The sequence below is a fragment of the Elephas maximus genome, chromosome 4 (genome assembly GCF_024166365.1).
Source record: "Elephas maximus indicus isolate mEleMax1 chromosome 4, mEleMax1 primary haplotype, whole genome shotgun sequence".
In the NCBI taxonomy this organism is placed as follows: Eukaryota; Metazoa; Chordata; class Mammalia; order Proboscidea; family Elephantidae; genus Elephas; species Elephas maximus.
This window is the reverse complement of record NC_064822.1, coordinates 15,052,737-15,076,116: the sequence shown is the minus strand read 5'-3', so window position 1 is coordinate 15,076,116 and position 23,380 is coordinate 15,052,737. Positions and strand designations below refer to the sequence as shown.

General features: G+C 39.9%; 1 pseudogene; it reads right to left on the bottom strand.

Annotated features, from left to right (window-relative positions):
- The window catches only part of LOC126074824 (acylglycerol kinase, mitochondrial-like), a 110,855-nt pseudogene extending 94,197 nt beyond the window's left edge, over positions 1-16,658 (bottom strand).
- Between the last annotated feature and the right edge of the window lie 6,722 nt (positions 16,659-23,380).

Genomic DNA, 23,380 nt, shown 5'->3' with positions numbered 1-23,380 from the left:
ATCTTGCAATTATGCCTTCCGGAACTGGGGAAATCATTACAGGATGTGTTTGGGAACACACTGCACCTACTGTGAAATGAACATGAGCTAAGACTCTCTTAATAACCAGACCTGCATATGCCCCCCGCTGACTGGTGGGTCACAGTGACATTTTGGGTCTCCTGGAATTAGTGTTAATTCAGAGCCAGTATCCAGTAATACTAGAAAGATGTGTTTATTTCCATTTCCCAGTGAACAGTCACCCTTGTAAAAGGCCATGTATACCCTTGGAGAAGGCTAAGAGAAAGATTAACAGTATAAATTTTTGACAGTGTAGTGGGGTCCTTCCCCTTCATTCAAGGGGTTGTGGGTCTATAAACTTGCTCACCTCTGGGAATTGATGGAGGGGCCTTGACTCTCTATTCTGGCAATTTGAGTTAGGCTGCTGTTCACTTGACCTACAATTCTTCTGCTTTACAGATCAAGTATTATTTATTATATTTCCTATCTATTCCACTCCTACGGACACCATGACTAAGCAGCCAATGCCATAAGTCCATACGAATCATACTATTCTGATTACTGCTTTGGCTCCACTGTCCATTATGGTAACCACGCCTACCTTGTCTTTGTTGATTGAGTGCCTCCACTTGGCCCCTACAACCACAGGCTCCAATCAGCCCCATTGTAATTAGGTACCTTAATTCAGTTAGGTCAGTTCTCACTGTCAATTCTGGCTTACATAAAATAGCAATCACAGCAGTCTTCCAGGGCGCTGGGGCTCCCTTTGCAAAGTAATTCCCCAACTTTGAGGTAAAAGGTGTGCTCTCTGGTCTTTGGGTCTAACCTGATAAATTCATTCTAACACACCAATTTCCCTAAGCCTTTGGATATCTTCTTTTACAATATGCCAAGGCAAGTCTGGCATTTCAACTTGAGTTAGTGGAAGCCAGCACATAATCCATGCTTCGGATCCCCAACCACATAAACTATTAGATCCTTTCTTAACCTCTTGAGCTGAAACATTGAATGGATAATCTGTGCTTAGTGAGTCCATATCAATAAATTCAGACTTATCCACCTTTATGTTCCTTGCGCCATTTTCCCACACCCTTAATAGCCTTTCCCACACATATTCCTTAGGTTTCTGTTTGTACATATTAGAAAAATCAACAAGTTCTTTTGGGAGTGTAGTGTACCTCCTCCTAGGTCACACTTTGTACTTCACCTTTAGAGGCTCACTGGAACTTAAGTCTAGTTATAGGTCCAGAAGCCAAAATGGGTGGTGGGATGTCTTTTGAGAGCATTCAGCATTGTCTTCTAAGGTATCTGCCTCAGACATTGCCCAAGGGCAATGACCCAGCCTCCTCCCCAGAGGATGACTCAGACCTACCCCAGGTTTTATCTCAGACCAAGGTTCTTCAGACACACCTGGGTTAATCTCACCAGATGGGGGTGGAAGCACTAATGGTTTTGTTGGCAGGAGCAACTCAACCAAATTTAGGGGCTCCGTGACTCCAAGTTCCTGATTATCTGCTGATATGTCCTTATCTCAAGTTTCAGGATCCCATTTCTTCCTAATCAACGCTCTCTCTTTAGCTTTAGACACCATTCGAGATTGGAGAGTCGACTGGCAGTGTGATTAAGTCTCTCTTAAGATAAGTCTCTGGGTTTGGTTTTCAGCAATATTGGCTCTGTTACTACAGGTAAAAAAGACTTTCTTTTAGGGTACAAGTGGCAACTTTGAGGTAGTTTATGTGATGCCTGAGCTGTGAATCTGAAACCTTGACCTTATCTCTTTCTTTCACCACTTTGTCTAGCAAAAGTAGGACCAACCAACCAGCTTCTTTATGCTTATAATTCTGACAAAATTGCTGAAAGGTATCAAACATGCATTCACCCAGAGCCTCACCTCTCACCAATACCTGATCTATTGGTGGTGATATTTTGCATATTTATACTGCATACATCACGCCATGGATTAGCAGTGCCTCTTTACTACTGGAAACAGTCATCAGCATCTTCAAGACTAACTAGTCTTGAAATCCAAATTAGAAAACCCATTCTTACAATTTTGTTTCCTTAGAACCACTATAGCTACCGAATATCTTAGTCTGGGTTCTCTAGAGAAGCAAAACTGGTGAAGTGTGTATATTCATAAAAAGAGATTTATCTCAAGGAAATGCCTCAGAAATGCTTCACATGGTTGTAAAGTCTGGCAAGTCCCAAGTACATGGGTCAGGAGTCAGGCATCAGGCAGAGGCTTCTCCTGACTCACATAGCTATAGGGGCTGACTACCCCAAGATTCACAGGTCAGAGAGCAGACTGCTGGCTCATGGCTGGGAAGGCTGACCAATCCAAGATTGGCAGGTAAGACAGCAGGCTGCTGGCCCAAGTACCAAGAACTGCAGTTCAGATGCTGACAAGCTAAATGCAGGACTCAGAGCAGGAGAAAAGCCAGTGAGCTTTTCCAGAAAGTCCACATATATTGGATGCAGGCCACACCCCTGAGGAAACTTCCCTTCAACTGATTGGCTACTGATAGCAGATTTCATCATGGAGGTGATCACATTATACCAGCTTTCATCATGGACGTGATACATCATTATACAACTGACATACTACATCATAACTTCCAAACCACCGAGAATCATGGCCCAGCCAAGTTGACACACAACCTTAACCATCACACCTATCAAGTATTGCGCCTTTATTGATATTAGGACATATGAGGTGAAATGATGTTCCCTTTACATTGAAGGGGATATCCTGGCCTTTGTGGTAAACAGAATACTGACTGTCAAAGAGGCCATGCCCTCATCCCCAGAGCCAGCAAATGTGTTACTTTACATGGCAAAAGGGACTTTGTAGATGTGATTAAGAGTGTAGTCCCTGAGATGGAGAGATTATCCCGAATTCTCTAGGGACTCAATCTAATCACATAAGTCTTTAAAAGTGGAGACCTTTTTCCATCTTGGCTAGAAGGACAAAATGGAAGAAGAAGGAGGAGGTACCTGAAGTATGAGGGGGACTCAATCCATTGGTGCTGGCTTTGAAGATGGAGAAAGGGGGCCATGAGACAAGAAATGTGGATGGCCTCTATAAGTTGGGAACTGCCCTCAGCTGACAGCCAGGATATAGGGATCTCAGTCTTAAAGCTATAAGGAACTAAATTCTTCCAACAACCCAAATGAGCAGGAAACATATTCTCCCCTAGAGCTCCAGAAAGGAAAGTAGCCCATTGGTCCAGGTTTCAATGAATTTTAGGCCAGCGAGACCTGTACCACCCTTATGACCTGCAGAACTAGAAATAATAGATTAAAACATTAAGTTTGTGGTAATTGTTTAATGCAGCAATGGAAAAATAATACAGCATTCCTCGGATGACTAGACTCCTGAAAACATAACTGATGGTGTAGTCCTCTGAATCGCTATGGGATTTATCTCCCGAACTTTGGTGTGCGTGTATCTTACCTGCACCTCCAGTCCAAAGAATGAACAAGCATAAAGATCTGTTAAAATACCCTGAGACAATCAAGATCTCTTTGGACATGTGAGAGAGAGAAAAGAAAAATTAAAATAGCCCTGGGTTAAGACTTTAAATACATACACTTGTCTGTTCCTCATGAATGTGAATGGTTTTTGACATTTCTTCTTGGTAAGGATTGGAAAGTGCGCACACATCAGATTAGCAAATGCACACCAAATGTCAGTTTCTGCTGATGTCTCCTAGTAAAGATCCCACATCAAGCACGGCAGCTACAATTGGGCTATGACATGGTTAAGTTTACAGTGGTTCACGCTCATCTACCATGTGCCAGTTGATTTTTCTCAGGGGCTACTTTGGTGAAATTGAAATACTGAATCTGGCACGGAAACTGTTAGTGTGGCTACTATTTGCCTTGCATTTATAGTAATCCACCATCTTCTGCCATGATCCATAGATTTTGCTAAGGGTCTGGCTGATACATTGAATGGGATATGATGGGGACTACCCCTCCATTCCCTCCAGGAAGTGGTATTACTTCTAATTTACAATTTTGGCCAGGAGGTGGAGGGGGTGCGTGTAGTTTCACGGATGTCCACTGGACTTTCCTCCTACTTTGGTATTTACTCCACTGGTCAGGAAATTAATGTGAGGGATTTGCTAGCTTGCTGGCTATTAAGACTATCCATTATGATTAATGACTTGAGCAAAGATGCCATTTATCACCTGGTCTCTGTAAGACCTAAAGTGACCAACCATCCTGGTTTACTCAAAACTGAGGGGTTCTTGGAATGAGGAATTTTTTGTGCTAAAACTGAGACAGTTCCAGCAAACTGGAACAAGTTGTTTGCCTTAGTAAGACCTCTTACTAGCAGGTGAGTCATGATGTCCCTTTGGGTCCTCTGGTATGAGTATCAGCTCAGATCCTGTATTTAAAAGACTTGTAAAGATCAGGGTATTCCCCTCTAGCCACAAGTTTCTGGCAGGGAAGGATGTGGGAGAATCAGTACTGTTCATACTGATATTATTGTACTCACTTGCTGTGGCATTCCAAGATCCTTCCTCATGGCAACCATCATGACTCAAATCATTAAGTACTGCCCGTTGATCCCTGCTATTCAGAATCATTGTCAATCTCATTGGCACTAGGAAGTTCAGACCCATATCTGCCTCCCTGTGACGTCCATCCTGGCCTCAGAAAGCAGTCACCCTGGGCTTCTCAGTGATGTCAGTCTCTTCCTCATTAGCATGCTCCTTATCACTTTGGTGAAGGGAGTGTCCTCTGGAAATATGCCTGGTTCTCTGGCCACCTCTCTAAGTCTTTTTAACCATTTATCAATATTCTGCCAAGCAGTCAGACATCGCCCCTTCATTTACTGTAGGCCACCATTTTTTTCCTAAGCTTTGAAGAGCTATCACAGCAATGCATCAGGAACAGGTCCAGATGTGTTTAAAAGACATAAATTCCAGCCACAGGAAAATGGCCCTCTGACAATAAACAATCCCAAAGCTAGTTTGACATTACCCTCCTTCCCTGTCCAGAACTCTGAGATCCATTCCCAGGTATAATATCCATCTTTTCAGCGAACGTTAGCCTGATCCTGAAGTTTGTTTGGTGAATAATGCCTTTCCTCCAGAGGCAGTCAGTCCAGCCGTGTTAAGAATTGATCATAGGTGTAGGGTCTAGGGGACTGACCTAGGATCCATGAAGGCATGGGGAGCAAATTGGGAAGAGATCAAGATCTTGTGAAAGGTCTCTGCATGGCCTCCAGAATAACAGAAGCTCTTTTCCTCTAGTGGAGGTGAACTGCTTCTGAGATCCAGATTTAGGAAAATATGTGAGCCCAGGTGTTTTAAAGTATTCATTCAAATGACACTATCCTAGGCACCAGCTCCCACTTATTCTTATGGAGGTCCTGAATTTAGTGTAGACTTACTATTGTCTAGTTTCCAGCTTAATCGGTCTTTCAGCTGCCAGAGACAAGTATCTTTTAAAGCCTGTCGCAAAGGATTTCTGGCTCTAACACTTGTCCAAAATTGCTAGCTGGTTTACTTAAACTCGCTATTTTCTTCCTTCCGTGCATTAACGATACTTACACAACAACCAATTCCACAGAGCTTATCATTATATCTGGGAAAGTTGCATAAACTGCCATATCCTCTTCTACAAGAGTAATTTTTTTACCACACTGACTATGGACAATCATAATCTTACCCACCAGCAAGGTGCCATCTGACCTGTAAGTGACCCAATTCCAGAATCCCATCCCAAGGATTTGCTTCATAGGATCATTTATAAGGCCAACTGTCTTAGTTGGGTTCCAGAATTAGACCATGAAATGAAGACTGACTACACAAAGTGTTTTTGGAAAGTCCAGGAACACCAGGAAGAGAATAAGGATGTGACTCAGGGCAGAGAGGTCAATTAGTAAGGGATATATTCTTACAGGGAAACTCTGGGAAATAGTGTAAACCACATACCTCAGAATTACTTTAGCAAAAAGATGAGGGAACTTAAGGGCAGCTTTCACCAAAAAGCAGGTTTTAGCCACTGAAAATCAGGCTGGAATGCCCAGAAATGGTAAGATGATACAGGGGACATGTAAGAAATACTAATGATGTTCCTATGGCATTAAGTCTGTGTTTGGTAATTGACTGAATGATATATTTGAGTTTGGAGATTATTCGCTAGAATATACTACTGTGTTTCTATGATTTAGGAACCTGACAATATGTCCAACCAATAGATGCCAAACAGTAGCCATGATTTCAAGAAGCTTATATACCTGGAGAAGCAAGATATAAGCACGCGAATGCTTTTTAAAAAAGGAGCTATTTAATACAATGTTACTCAAGCTGTCCCAATAAAGTACACAATTAATTGTCAAGTGAATGGTATGAACAGTGAGTGCTGTAGGAGTTCATAAGATGATGAGGTCTGCCTCATCCTTAGTAATATTTGCTAAATATCATGATCAATCAAACAAATGTTAGTTTCTAATCAGAGGTGTGTTATACTCAAGCATAGGACTATATGACATGGCATTGCGTTAGGAAGAAAAAAAACTCACCATGAATTAAGTATTTTTAACTACCATTTTAGTTTAAAACTGGTCCTAATAATGGACTTAACGAAGTAAAGAAATTACCGATAGAGCCATTTGGATGTGACTTGGGAATTTATATATAAGACATTTTTTGTTCAACCAGATAACGGAAATAAAAGAAAAAAAGTAATTTTCTGCTTTAATCAATTTTTTTGCCATAAAATTTTTCAAGATTAATTTCAGAGTTTTTTAGCAGTGGTTATAAAAAGTGATGAGAATGATTGCCACTATAGAGACGAGAGTTGTTAGCTTGTTCAGGCCACACTTGATATCTTTGATCATTATGTTGTCATTAGCTTCAGCTGCTGCCTCTTTGAAGCCTCAAATATATACGTATTTATCTCTCTGCCTCTCACATTTCAGAAGACCCACTGGGCTGAACAGTCTCAATCCTCCGTATAAATTAGTCTGTGAATTGCCTGCCTTCTTCTTTCTGTCATCCCTGCTGGTCACCTGACCACACACAAACACCCTTCTTTTTCATGTGTTCAAGTCTACAGTAACTTTAAACAGACAAAAGAATAAATTGATGTTAACTTAGAAGGTGTTACAGAATCGTATATCATTTCTAAGCCATGTTTGACCTATGATCAATTTTTCTTTTCTTTTCTTTCTTTCTTTCTAATATTCATCATCATCACACATTTATTGATAGTTAAATACTTGGGCTACAAAAATACAAAATAAAAAGTATGTGAAGGATTTTGAAGACAAAGTATGCTTATATTTACATAAGTGGTAAAGAAGAACACAAGATAAGTTGTACTAAGTGCCCCATTGCTGTCAAGTCAATTCCAACTCATAGTAACCCTGTAGGCTTTCCAAGGGGCAGCTGGTGGATTTGAACTGCTGACCTTTTGGTTAACAGTCATAGCTCTTAACCACTGCACCACAACGCCTCCAGGCGATTCGGATGTACTACAAAATCCACCGGAGCTCTAATGAAAGAGACGTCTTGTTGATTTTTTTCTGTTGCATATTTTACAGATGAGATCAGCTCCAGATCAAGAGTACACTGTGGCTAGGCTTAAAGGAGGAATCTCTTGGGTGATGCGTACTGTTATGTGCTTGGCTGCTAACCAAAAGATTGGGGGTTCAAGTCCACCCATCAGCTTCATGATCTGCTTTCAAAAAACCTGCCACTGAAAACCCTATGGAAAACAATTTTACTGTGACACACATGGGGTCACTATAAGTCCAAATTGATTGGATGGCAACCAGTAACTAGTAAAAGGCTTAAAGATAAGTGGCTAATGTTGAATAATGTGATTTGTGCACTGATGTTGCCTCACGACTTTATTCTGAATGCTGTTTTTGGTGATGGGCTATATCAAAATTACCTTGGGAATTTTTTCAAAGATAGCTCCCAAGAATCCACATCTCCAGATACTTCCAGGAAAACTACCCCTCGGGAGACTAACGTACAACAAAGTGTAGGAAACACAGTACAGAAGTTAATCTAGTCAAAAAATGCTTTGAATTGAGGTCCTTTATTAAAAGAGCTTTAAATAAGTTTTACCGCCTTTATGCTCACTGCAAAACTAAATGAATACAGGAAAGAACTAAGACTGCTCATGTCCCACCAATCAGAGAAAACCATTATGAATATTTACATCTTGCAAAAATTTTTCTACATGAAACATGCTAAATATGAGATGTATGTTTACACATACACACCCAAAAAATGGGATCACACGCCACATGCTACCACGTCACATGCTTTTTTACTTAGCAGTGTGACTTTTGTGTAGCACACGGGAATCTTCTTTCAAAAACACAGCCTTTCTCTTCATTCAGCCGTTCATTGAAAGAGTTCTTATTGAATGTCTCTTGTGTGTAAGGCACTCTTCTAGCTGCTTGGGATATAGCACTGAATCAAACAGAGAAAGATTCTTGCCCACATGAAACCTACATTCTAGCAGGAGGAAAAAAAAAATAAACATAAACAAGTATACCATACAGTATGTTTAAGTCAGTAAGTGCTGCAGAAAATGAAAAAAGAGAGCAGAGTAAAGAGTATCAAGAAAGGAGGGCAGGAAGGGTTGCAACTTAATTAGGACAGCCAGGATAGTCCTCATTGAGAACATGAGATTCGACCAGACTTAAAAAAGAGGAAGAAGTGACCCTTGAGGATACCTGGAGGAAGAGCTTCTGAAGCAAAGGGAACAGCATTGCAAAACTTCCAAGTTGGAAGTGAGCTTGATTTGTTAAAGAAATAATGAGAAGGTTGATGTGGCCTGAGATAAAAATGTGAGTGGAAGGGTAATGGGAAATAAGATCGAAGGATCTGGAGGTGTGTGGAAGCAGATAAGGCAATGATTTTAACCCACTGTAAGGAATTCGTTATTACTTTCAATGAAAGAGAAAATCTTTGCAGGATTTTCGGTAAAGTATGGCATGACCTGATTTATGTTTTAAAATGGATCATTTTACCTATGCCTTTTTCTGCCTGACTTCAAGAGAGAATTAGCTCTAAGGCTCTAAGACACCCGTTGAATTAGCTTCCCTTCTTTGCAATTGAATGGTGTCATTTATGTGCCATCTTTAAGATAATTGAGATTTCTGTGTTCTGTAGTTCAGATGGAAGCCCTGGTTGCATATGATTAAATGTTACAGCTGCTAGCCAAAAGGCTGACATTTCGAGTCTACCAGGCGCTCCTTGGAAACTCTATGGTGCAGTTCTACTCTGTCCTACATGATTGCTATGAGTCAGAATCTACTGTCCTACAGGATCACTATGAGTCAGAATCGACTCGATGGCAATGCCACGCGTGTAGATGGAAAAGAAAGAGAGAACGGGGCAAGAGGGGAACAAGTAAATAATTATAAAGATTGACCGTGGAATTTAAGCTTAAGAGGGGAGATAAAACATTGAGTGTGGAAAAGGACATCAAGAGGTAAAGGAAAATAAAAATGCCACAGATCTAATGGATTGGAGAGTTTGTACAAGTCCAGGGATTTTGGAGGGGAGGAAGGGGGTTCTTAATGTTGTGAGTCGGAAAGATAGGAGGGGATAGGAGATTGTCAGAGAGATCCATATTGTGAAGGGGCTGAATTCCTGGTAATGACAAGGGAGAGGGCAGCAGAGGTACAATAACGGACAAGATAATTGTAGGAGAATAAGGAACTTAGGGGCCAACATGCTGGAAAAGATCTCTTTCATGTTTACTGAAAATGTTGTAGTTAGGTGCCGTCGAGTCAATTCCAAAACATAGTGACCCTATGTACAACAGAACAAAATGCTGCCTGGTCATGCCACATCCTCACAATCTTTGCTATGCTTGAGCCCAATGTGGCTTCTACTGTGGCAATCCATCATGTTGAGGATTTTCCCCTTTTTCGCTGACCCTGTAATTTACCAAGTATGATGTCCTTCTCCAAGTACTGATCCCTCCTGATAACATGCCCAAAGTACATGCACAGTTTTTGTCATTCTTGCTTCTAATGAGCATACTGGCTGTACTTCTTCCAAGACAGACTAGATCATTCTTCTGGCAGTCCATGGTATGTTACGTTTTTTCACCAACACCATAATTCAAAGGCATCAGTTCTTCAGTCCTCTTTTTTCATTGTCTAGTTTTCCCATGCATACGAGGCAATTGAAACTACCACGGCTTAGGTCACTTAGTCTTCAAAGTGACATCCTTTTCAACACTTTAAAGAGGTCTTTTACAGTAGATATGTCCTACACAATAAAAATACATCCTATAATTTCTTGACTGTGGCTTCCATGGGTGTTGATTATGGATCCAAGTAAAATGAAATTATTGGCAAGGTGATGTCATCTGCATATTGCAGGTTGCTAATGAGTCTTCCTCCAATCCTGATGCCATGTTCTTCTTCATATAATCCCACTTCTTGTATTATTTGCTCTGCATATAGGTTAAATAAGTGTGGTGAAAGGACACAACCTTGATGTGCACCTTCCCTGTTTGAACGACTGCCTCTTGTTCTATGTTGTTGTTGTTGTCAGGTGCAATTGCACCCATTTTGACTCATAGTGACCCTATGTACAACAGAACAAAGCACTGTCTGGTCCTGTGCCATTCTCACAATTGTTGTTATGCTTGAGCCCATTGTTGCAGCCACTGTGTCAACCCATCTTGTTGAGGATCCTCTTCTTTTTCACTGACCCTCTACTCTACCAAGAATGATGTCCTTCTCCAGGGACTGATCTCTCCTGATAATATGTCCAAACTATGTGAGATGAAGTCTCACCATCCTTGCTCCTAAGAAGCATTCTGGCTGTACTTTTTCCAAGACAGGTTTGTTCTCTCTTTTTGCAGCTCATGATATATTCAATATTCTTTGCCAACACCATTATTCAAAGGAGTCAGTTTTTCTTTGGTCTATTGTCCATCTTTTGCATGCATCTTGGTCTACATACAGGTTAAAACAGAAGTGGTATCAGAAAGACTTACAGTGAGCCAGTACCAAAAAATGGTGAGAAATGAGAGGATGACAAACACTGAAGGGGTGATATGATCTGATGGAATGATATTCTAAGATGGAAATTTTTGGAAGGACACAGAGAGAGTAGCCTTCAGTGACAACTGAGGGACAGGAGAACAATTTTCCTTCTTCCCAGTTTGTGGGAGAAAAATAATCATTCCCCGAGAAGATTCTGGAAAAAAGATGTCCTAAATAGAGAGCCAGGTGTCTACTAGGAAAAGGTAGAAACACCGTCAGAGAATGTTCACTATCCACTGGCTGCTAGAGGATTTGGTCCCCATCCCAGTGTTTAACCTATTCCTTTTCTTCCAGACACCGTGAATTGACTTCCCCCTTAACAGATTTTCCTGGAGCAAAACCTAAAATCTCAACAGCCACTGCTGCTTAAGTAGCCCTTTCTGAAGACTCCTTTTTTGATCAGTGCTGCTTAATAAATCATGTATTAAGCCTCTTGAGAGCTTATGGGGATGGAAATCCAAGGTAGGATTCTGTTGGAGACGTGGCACACGTGTATAAGTATTGGAGTGGCTCTCGCATGCAAATTCTTTGATTGGGTCAGTTATATAATCTTGGTAGAAGTGCATACTCTCATTTACAGTGGTCCCAGGGCAATTATTCATTGCAAAATCAGATGATCTATAACTCACTCTACATATTTTGGTCATGAGCCTCTGTCCCCATTCCATAGGTTCAAGCACATTAGTGCAAGGGGAAACAGGAAGAAGGCCCCACATACACATTTGCACCATTGTACGAGTTTTCCCAAACTCCACTCCTGAGCTATTCAACAAATATTCATTGGGCATCTACACATGTTTTGTACATAGACCAAGAGACAGTCATTCAAACAGAACAAGAGGATACTGCATGGTTTAAAGTCAGGAAAGGTGTGTGTCAGGGTTGTATCCTTTCACCATACCTATGCAATCTGTATGCTGAGCAAATAATTCAAGAAGCTGGACTACATGTAAGTGCTACGGCTCTCCTTGGAAACTCTACGAGGCAGTTCTACTCTGTCGTATAGGGTCACTATGAGCGGGAATCGACTCGACGGCACTAGGTGTTTTTTGCTAGGTTAGACTACATGAAGAAGAATGGGGCATCAGGATTGGAGGAAGATTCATTAACAACCTATGTTATGCAGATGACACAACCTTGCTTGCTGAAAGCAAAGAGGACTTGAAGCACTTACTGAAGAAGATCCAAGACCACAGCCTTCAGTATGGATTACACCTTGTCTTAGTCATCTAGTGCTGCCATAACAGAATTACTACAAGTGGATGGATTTAACAAGGAGACATTTATTTCCTCACAGTAAAGTAGGCTAAAAGTCCAAATTCATGGCATCAGGTCCAGGGGAAGGCATTCTCTCTCTATCGGCCTTCTCACCAATGTTCCCCCATACTAGGCGCTTCTTCACTCAAGGACCCCAAGTCCAAAGGACGCGCTCTGCTCCTGGTGCTTCTTTCTTGGTTGTATGAGGTCCCCAACTCTCTGCTTGTTTCCCTTTCCTTTTATCTCTTGAGAGATAAAAGGTGGTGCAGGCCACACCCCAGGGAAATTCCTTTTACCTTAGATCAGAGAGATGACCTGAGTAAGGGTGGTGTTAGAATCCCATCCTAATCCTCCTTACCGTAAAATTACAATCACAAATTGGAGGACAACCACACGCTATTGGGAATCATGGCCTAACCAAGGTGACACATATTTTGGGGGGACATAATTCAATCCAAGACACACCTCAACATAAAGGACACAAAAATCTTCACAACTGGACCAATAAGCAACATCATGATAATTTGCATTGTGCAAATCGGCAGCAAAAGACCTCTTTAAAGTGTTGAAAAGCAAAGATGTCACTTTGAAGGCTAAGGTGTGCCTGACCCAAGCCATGGTGTTTTCAATCGCCTCCTATACATGTGAAAGCTGGACGATGAATAAAGAAGACCAAAGAAGAGGTGATGCCTTTGAATTGTGGTGTTGAAAAAGAATATTGAATATGCCATGGACTGCCAAAAGAATGAACAAATCTGTCTTGGAAGAAGTACAACCAGGATGCTCCTTAGAAGCAAGAATGGTGAGACTATGTCTGGCATACTTTGGACATGTTGTCAGGAGGGATCAATCCCTGGAGAAGGGCATCATGCTTCACCATGCTTGGTAAAGTAGAGGGTCAGCGAAAAAGAGGAAGACCCTCGAAGAGATGGATTGACACAGTGGCTGCAACAATGGGTTTAAGCATGACAACGATTGTAAGGATGGCACAGGACTGGGCAGTTTTTCGTTCTGTTGTACATAGGGTCTCTGTGAGTCAGAACCAACTCAATGGCACCTAATAATAATGACAACACATGTTAAATTCTTAGAATTAATTGCTGTGCTATTCATTTTTCTTTTCCTTTCCTCTAGTATTTTTGTGCAAACAGGCAAATTGCTGGGGCACTCAACCTCCCCTTTATCAAACTGTATTTTCCCTACTAGAAACCCACAGTAACAAAGCTCCCATTTTATATCTACACTGAATTAATCCCTCAGGTGAATTTCAGTCACTCAAAGTGCAAGCTCTGATAAAGTTTTCAAAACCTTCAGAGTGTTCTTGGCTTTCTACTTCCTGGCCGTCATTCTTCTCCAACTTCTGGCAGTGAGATCCTAGAGGTACTTGTTGAAGCAGAGGGTTCTCATTGTCAATTTGGAAAGTCAAAGAGATTACCAGGAAAGATAAACATGAAAATGAAACCTTTGGTAGTAGAGTCTTTTAGATTTTTCTCTCTGTGAAGGTTAATTCTGTGTATGAACTTGGCTAGGCTATTTCATCAAACACTAATCTAAATGTTGCTATGAAGGTATTTTGTGTATACAGTTAACATCTATAATCAGTTGACTCTAAGTAAAGATTACCCTTGATAATATGTGTGATCCTCGTCCAGTCGGTTGAAGGCCTGAAGAGCAAAAACTGAGGTTTCTCAGAAAAGAAATTCTGCCTCAAGACTACAGTCAACTTCTGCCAAGTTTCCATCCTGCTGGACTGCACTACATATTTAAACTGCCAATACCCACTATTTCAGGAGTCAAATCTTAAAATAATTTTTTTTTTAATTGGTTCTGTTTCTGTGGAGAACCCTAACTGATACACCTTCCATATTGGTTGACATTCAAAGTTAATTGTCATTCTCCAAAACCCGTGACAAAGCCTGTCGCATTTCATTACCAAGTTTACTTAGCTGTTAGGTCTGATTGTCCTGAATGAAGACTAGGTCCAGAGTTCTACATCTTCTCCCAGTTTTGCTTGTAGTCCCTGCTGCTCTGAGGTTGGAAGACAGTAAATTCTAGGGTTCCCCTGGGAAAAGTCCACCTACTAAACATCATGATGGATGTTTTTTCAGACTCATTGGTAGTTACTGGTTCTTCTCATGATCTGATCTCATTTTTCTGCTATGTTCAGAAATATTTAAAGTATCTGGCTTTGGATAACAGCCTTCTCTATATTCCATTGACTTTAGAGATTTTTCCACATTTTTATATTTTTGGGTCATTTCTATGAAAGAGGTAAAAAGCAAAATGGTACCAAATTATCACCTTAAAATTAGAATATCTTCTTAGGCCTAACACCATGTTTCTGTCTCTGAGAGTCCCAGTGAGTTTGTTGTTATTGTTAGGTGTTTGTTCTCATACTGACCCTATGTGCAACACAACAAAACACTGCCGGGTCCTGAGCCAGTCTCATAATCACTGCTGTGTTTGAGCCCATTGTTGCAGCCACTGTGTCAGTCTGTCTCATCAAGAGTCTTCCTCTTTTTTGCTGTAATGTCCTTCTCCAGGAACTGGTCCCTCCTGATAACATGTCCAAAGTACGTGAGATGAAGTCTTTCCATTCTCACTCCCAAGGAGTACTCCAGCTGTACTTCAAGACAGTTGTTTGTTTTTCAGGGTATATTCAATATTCTTCATCAACACCATAACTAAGGCATTGATTCATCTTCAGTCTTCCTCATTCATTGTCCAGCTTTCACATGCATACGAGGTGACTGAAAATACCATCTTTGGGCCAGGTGCACTTTAGTCTTCAAAGTAACACCTTTGCTTTTTAACACTCTAAAGAAGTCTTTTAGAGCAGATTTGCCCAATGCAATGTGCCATTTGATTTCTTGACTGCTGGTTTCTATAAGTGTTGATTGTGGAGCCAAGTAAAATGAAATCCTTGACAACATCAGTGTATTCTCCATTTATCATGATGGTGTTTATTGGCCCAGTTGTGAGGATTTTTGTTTTCTTTATGTTGAGGTGTAATCCATACTGAAGGATGTAGGCTTTGATCTTTATCAGCAAGTGCTTTAAGTCATTTTCACTTTCAGCAAGCAATATTTTGTCGTCTGTGCATCACAGGTTGTTAACGGGTCTTCCACAAACCCTGATTTCACCAGCAAGTTTAGGATATCTAAATATTAGTCCTCTCACAGAAGCACATGTTAGTTTTACTGGGTTGCTATGGCAAGCCAAACCCAGTATAGGCACTGTTTGTGTAATTTTCTTTGGTTTGAACTTATTCTCCTTTGTCTTTTGATCTTGGCTACCAAATTCTCAATGCCTTCCCAATATTAACAATTGTTCTAAAAAATGTAGGCAATATTCATTGGTCTTTTTTTTCCCCCTCTCTCTCTTACTTCTTCCCTTCTTCTGGTGTGGGAAACTCATCATTATTCTGACCTCATAGGCCTGGAAAACAACAGAGGAGTCTAGTTTTTCAGTGGGAGAATTAAATTCTGAGAAAGAACCAAAGGAAATGCTTACTGAAGTCCTGAGTAATTCAAGGTAACAGATAATGCAGACCAAGCAAGACTGAAGAGTCACATTCAAGTGAAAAAGGAAAAGTAGTAGAACACTCATTCAAGTTGTCAGACTAGAGGTGCTGGCACAGCCATGGGAGTCACTGGAACGGGAATGTTAGGTTAAAGTACCAAAATCAAGCTTTATCAGAAAACTGGGAAATGGACAAGGAAGGGCGAGGCAAGAGAAAAAAAAAAAAAAAAGCCTCAAGATTCAAGGTCATATGGCTTCATCCTTTGGTAAGTTTGTTTTGAGGCTTTTCCTGTGTCCATGCCATTGTGCACCATCATCGTACAGTTCCTGTGAAATGGTAAAGAGCTGACTCTTCCCCATTTGATATCCCTTCATTACAAAATCTCTAAGTCAACTACTTTGTCACTTGTTCAAACAGCAGCCTGCACTCCCCCAGACACTAACCCAAACCACTGTGCATGCAAGATGGAAATAAAGCATTTGTTTGATGACTAAATCTTTTATGTCCTATTAAATATCCGTTTGCATTTTTTAGCAATTCCTCTTTGTAATTCAATGTATTGATCAAAAAAGTGGTTTCTGTCTCTTGAGAGAAATGGAGCTACAAGTCTGGCTTTTGTTTGTTTCTGTTTCTTAATGTTTTGTCCTTTTACATTATTCATGCACCCAGAGGCTCTGTGTGATGGCCACATTTTTATAAATCCCCTAAATAAATAAGTAATAACCTATTTAGAAAAGCTACTTTGGTTTACCTAGGACTTCGGCTGCTGGTGTCTAATAAGTCATATCTAGCAATGCAAGGTAAAGGACAGGCAATTGCGGTGGCACCCGGCATGCTTCAAACGTTAAACATCAAAACGATAGCCATCCCACTGCTGTGTAAGCTTGATGTGAATACCACGGTGTAGCATTTCTTTTAGTTTCCTTCTGTGCTTTACTTAGAAATCTAGCTTACTCATGAATTCTAGACAACGTATAAACAGCTAAATAATAATCGACCTTATGAAGGCTCTTTTATTAAGAAAAAAAATTTAGATTGCTAAATTTCTTAAAAAGCTCTTTATTTTTTATCATTATCTGACTTCTAATCCACGAGGCTACTAGATGTTGCAAGGAGGGTTGATTCATTTTGCTAAACTGAGGTGGACAAAGAAGACAATTTTCCTTATTGTGCTGGTCCCAAGTTTCTGTTATTGAAAAAACAAAAACAGAACAAGAATTTTCCATTGATTCAATATGCATGAATCTATTCACAAAATTGCTCAATCCTGGACTACTGTAGCCACACATAAGAGTGTCCTCCAAACCTCTGCTAAATCATCACCCCCCTCCCCCCCAACAGACAATGGTTGAAGCTGCTATTCTATTAGATTGTGTGACTTGCAATGCAATAAATTTCTCATTTAAAAATGATTCGCAACATTAAGAAATTTCCTTCCTTTGCAATGTATCTAATGTCCTTTAATTGCAAGGGCAAATCTCCATGATGACTTGCTTGGCAAGAGGATGACCATGCAGTCATTTCTACAGGTTTTCCTTCATTTGATGATATCAAGAAAACTCTGGGCTTCTGGGTTTTCATACACATTTTATCCACACTCCTCTTCCTCTTTCTTTTGTGGTGAAAGCATTAAACTTTCCCTTAGTTTCACTTTGGCTTAAGATCAATATTTCCACTAAATTCATATCTTTGATATATTGCATTTCACTAGGAGAGTAGAAGAAGCCATATTTTATTTTGCTCTTAAGAAAAATGGGAATCTGATCTGGAGATTACCCGCTAAGCGGTTGTGAGGATTTATTTGAATTCCCCTGAGAACCTGTTAGTGTATAATTTGTTGCATAGGATTTATGACCCGCCCAGGAGATTTCACTCACTGCATAAGAACATTTCCCTGACACCTCCGAGATGTAACACTGTGCCTGGGATTTTTGCCTATTTACTGGGGCGCTGCTGTGGCCCTTCTAATGAAGACTTGGCCACCCAGCACAGGCCTGCCCTGGAGATATTTTTCAACGTAAGAACAATATGTCACCTTCCCTGCCTTTGAACTCATTTTTACATTCAAATGTACCATATTTTAAAATACAGCCCAAGCCAGCCCAAATGATCTTTGTTCTCTCAAATCTCTGAATGGGTATTCCTTACACAAAAATGTTTCTGGGTTTTATTGATCCCATAAATATATTGTACCACATTTGTTTAATTTCATCAATTATCTGTCACTCAGAATATATTATTTGAACAAGAATCAAGATTTATACTTTTCAAGCATGTGTCTTACGTTAAAAAATAATTAAAAGTGTTGAGAGTTGCATAGCTTTGCTTTTTGTTTTTCCCCAAGCTAAATTCAGAGAGGTCTAGTTCTTCTGGTGATAATGTTTGTCGACCCAAAGTAGAGTCAAACCTCATTAATGTAGAGAACAGTGATTTGCAATCCATATTATGAGGGCAAGCACTGAGCTAAATTTGACCTTTGTTCCTGCCATTAAATTAAAAAAAAAAAAGTGTTCTAAATTAAAAATGTTTAATCAAGTAAATAGCTCTCAAGAGATTTAGAAGCACTCAGACAATTACAAATAAACGGCATCAACTCAGATTATAATTAATTATATTTACACACTGAAGCAGAGCATATTAGATCTGAGATGACCTTAAGAAATTTAGTCAATCGATTGCACTGAAATTGTTACCTGAAAGATTATTTTTTGTCACGTTTTCAGTTACCCAATCTCAATATTTTCAACATGTTACCTTTTTAAAAAACAATTTTACAATTCTCCCCTATCTCCTAAAGAGGGCTATCATACTGTGTGATGAATTGAATTGTGTCCCTCAAAAATATCTGTCAAATTGGCTAGGTCATGATTCCCAGTATTGAATGATTGTCTACCATACTGCCATCTGATGTGATTTCCTTATGTGTTGTCAATCCTGTCACTATGATGTAATGAGATGGGTTAGCGGCAGTTATATTGATGAGATCTACAAGATTAGTGTCTTAAGCCAATCTCTTAAGAGATAAAAAGAGAGAAGTGAACAGAGAGACAGGGAACCTCATACCACCAAAAAGGCAGTGCCAGGAGCAGAGTGAGTCCTATGGACCTGAGGTTCCTGTGCAGAGAAGGTCCTAGACCAAGGGAAGATTGATGACACAGACCTTCTTCCAGAGCTGACAGAGAAGGGCTTCCCCTGGAGCTGAAGCCCTGAATTTGGACTTGTAGTCTACTAGACTGTGAGAGAATAAATTTCTCTTTGTTAAAGCCATCACTTGTAGTATTTCTGTTATAACAGCACTAGGTGACTAAGACATACTGATACATACCTATCCTAAGTATATATTAAACTTAAAGATCAAATTATTAATTAAATGAGTAAACAACTTTAATCTTGATTAAAACTCTTTGGATTTTTTTTTTTAATCCAGAATTGTAAATCACAAATCTTATCCCTATGTCTGTATATATTTATAAGTAAAACACACACCATTTATTGTCCAGTTGACTTCAACTCATGGTGCCCCCATGTGTGTCGGAGTAGAACTATGCTCCATAGGGTTTTCAGTGGCTTATTTTTTGGAAGTAGATCGCCAGACCTTTCTTCCAAGGTGCCTCTGGTTGGACTCGAACCTCCAAATTTTCGGTTAGCAGCTGAGCACATTTGAACTACTTGCACCATCCAGAAATAAATTAAAAAAAAACATCTTTGCCATCAAGTCAATTCTGACTCATAGCGACCTTATAGGACAGAGTAGAACTGCCCTATATGGTTTCCAAGGAGCACCTGATGGATTTGAACTGTCGACCTTCTCGTTAGCAGTGGTAGCTCCTAACCACTACCCCAGTAAAATATGGTTTTCTCTAAATAGAAGTATATTATTGAAATGACTGTCTTACATTATTCCCCTTGCCTTATATTTCCCTGTAGAGGGACTCAGCTCAAGGCACATGCCAGGCCTCCCTGCTATGCCTCACTTTCCCCTGAGAAAAGGCACTAGCCTGACAGGAGAGTTTGCGAGAAGGCATTGAGGTTGTTCAGCTAAGCCCCTGGGTGGCTTCCTGGTAGATTGTTGGCCAGAAGCAGTGGATTTTTTTTTTTTCTACTGTTCAGTCGTTCTGCACACTTTTTGCCACCTCTGCTCACTGATGGACAGTTCTGAAAGTGTATTCAGGCGATGATTGAGTGCTAAAATATCTTTCTAATACGCACTGGGAAGCTTACGCTGTAGCAACAAGCGCAATCCTGGAATCATACACTCAGATTCTAGATGTCTTAAGTATTGCTGAAGGCCAGATACAAAAAGGAGATACCAAAAGAGAAGTTGAAAACATCACCAACAAAATGCAAACAAGAAAGTACCTATTTATGTTGGTTATGTGGAATAATATATTGTGGCATTTTCGCTGGATGAGTCAAGCTCTCCAAGAGTCAGAAGTAAATTTAAAGACATGCACAGACCTCTACCATTCAGTAAGAGGGTATTTGCATAATTTAAGAGAAGACTTTGAAGATACAACTAAACAAATACTGCCAGATACCGATTATCAGACAGTTCACGGTCGAAGAAGCGTTAGAAACAAGTAAGCAACGGAAGTGCTCCAGAAGTATTGAGTGCCAGAGATCAATTTCAGGTACCCACATACTACACCATCATTGACACCCTTGAATCTGGCATGAAAAGAAGGGCAAAGGTGTATGAAGTTCTTTCAAATAGATTTTCCTTTTTTTTTTAAATGCGTTTTAATTAATTTCTTTACACATAACTGAAAGTGGTGTTACAGTACATAAGTTATTTACAACTGTGCAGTAATGTGTTGCAAAATAAATTATCTTGAAAGAAGCAAAAGTACATTGTGAATGTGTATAAAACTGTACAGCATTTAGGGGATACACTTCGTATATGATTATTGGCTCTGTAGTGTTTCAAGTTCTCTGACAGAGAAACAAAACTCCCAAGATTAAAGGAAAAAATATGCAAACCATGTGGATTTGATTCCATTAAAAATACAATCGGAAGAGTCCTGGCTCTGTGCCCCCAATTCCCCACCCAGTGCCAAGCGGTCAGGCAGTTGGGCCCTAGCTCACCCCGGTGTCCTCGCCCTGCCCCTGCGCGCCTGCTCCTGCCAACAGTGGCTCCAAGACCATAGGGAAGCAGCCATGGGTGTCGTCTGCCACTCCCAACCTTGAGGTCTTTTGTCCCTGAGAGGTGACGCCTTGATTTTTGTTTCCTGTAGTTGATAATGGAACAAGAATCTAAAAACGCATTCCTTCTTGCAAATGAGACCGCGACTGCAGTTGGCTGGAAACAAAGACCCAAGCACGGCCCCCACAAGATTTTCCTTCTTGAGCAACGTGAACGTACCTGATGAAGAATGCATGAGGGCATCTGAGAAAGTAGTGCAGGCTTATCCTGATGACTTAAATCTTTACGGAGAAGTGTGACAGTTTCATTCTTAGGTGAAAACTAAGTTTACAGATTCAGGAAAGACAGATTGTACTCATGTAGACATGTATGATTCTATAATAGAAGATAAAATACAGTGGGTATTTCCCAATCCTGAAATTGCTTCACCCATATTCCTAGCTTTAATGATCACAAACTAAACAGCAAAATGCTCATTTTTGACCCTCAAGAGACTCAAAAACCCTCAGCATACAACAATGATTCAAGAAAGAGTAGATTCATTGTCTTTATTATGTAGGGAAGTAGATGCTGTTTTGCAGTTTAGTTGTGATGAAATCATTGAAGAATTTGTAAGAGCAAAGAATAGAAATTTATTTAGTTATAACATGTTAGAGATGGAAGATCTAACTAAAACTAAAATATAGTAATTTGTAGTGTTTGTTTTCTGATCTTTTAAATTTTCTTTTATGCCATCTTTTCATTTGTTCATTTATAATTATAGCATTTATTATGAAACAAGCATCAAAATTGAAGTATGAACCATTGAAAGTAGAATTGGTGAAAGTCAACTTTTCATTGTGGGAGATCAACAGAATTTTACAGGGATTGCTGAAACAACTAAGTTTACTGATTTGTTTTCTTTGTTCTAGAATATACAAACTATTCTTTTTGTTAAAAAATGTGGTATATAGTTAAAAATCTTAGTACCCCGCATCCACTAAAGATTTTATAGCCCAGTTCATTTCATGCCACTAAAATGGCATATGTCACTTTTACATTCAATCACCAATATTATAGTCACATTTAAAAAGAAGTTACATCATGGATAGCTAAGCACCCCCCCCCGCAAACATACATACACACACACACACACACACACACACACACACACATATATATATATATATATATATATATAACTCATATATCCTGTTCGAATGCGTGAGTAAGCAGAGGAAAGAGCACCACAGATTATTAGTGTTTAGGGCCCTCACATGCCTTAATCCAGCCCTGAAGAGTCTAACAGCCTGTTCCTGCTAATGCCAACAGTGATCTGTGTCAATAGTTAGAATTACTACTTGGAGTCTTTGATACCATTCCCAGGAGGATCTACTTCTTTGCCCAGGATAGGCCCCAAAGGAATGTGACAAAGCTTCACACAACACTGTCAAAGTGAATCACCCAATTTGTAACAGATACCGTACCTCTGTTGCTTTCCAGAGACTCCCAGAAGTTCCCACACAAAACAACTCCTAATCTACTGGACAACTCAGACTCCATCTGCACACACCAATCCAAGGTAACAAATGAAGGAGTTTTAACAGTTGAATTCAACAAACGTTATTCAGCTGCTGTCATGTGCCAAACATTAAGCTGCATACTGGAGATAAAAGCATGAGTTTGCTGGTACAGGCTTCAGGGACATTACAGCTCAGACATACTGGGCTGTTCTTTGGGGGATGATGTAAAACATTTGGAAATGGATAGTGGTGATGGTAGCACAACGTGGTGAGTGTAATTAATGTCACTGAATGGTGTACTTCAAAATAGTTAAAATGACAAACATACATATATTTCACCACAATAAAATAATAGAAGAAATTGCCTGATTAAAATAAAAGCCAGATTTTATAAAAACAGATGACTAGAGAAAAAAAATGTTCAGTTTTATTTGATTTATGCAAATTTCTTAAATTTACCACATCACTTTCCATGTATAAAGTAACAATTCCAGATACTGCCATGTCAGCTCCTTGTGTGTCAGAGTAAAACTGTGCTCCATAGGGTTTTCAAAGGCAACTCTGAGAAAGAAAGCCTTGGTCAACTGCTTCCCTGAAGATTCTAGCCCAGAAAACCCTATGGAACAGTTCTGCTCAGTAACACATGGGACCACCATGAGTTGGCGGCCAACTTAAGGGCAACTAAAGACAACAACAACAATATTTATTAAAGGCTTAATATGTTCCAAGCTCTTGCCTTAAATGCTTTCCATGAATTAGTTCCTTGTATCCTCAAAAGAAATTGTGAGTTAGGTGCTTCTTTTTATCTGCATTTTTATATGACGAAACTGGGACTATGAAAGATTGATAAAGATGTCCAATGCCAGGCAGGGAGTGGCAAAGTCATAGATCTAAGACTTAAACTCAGGGAT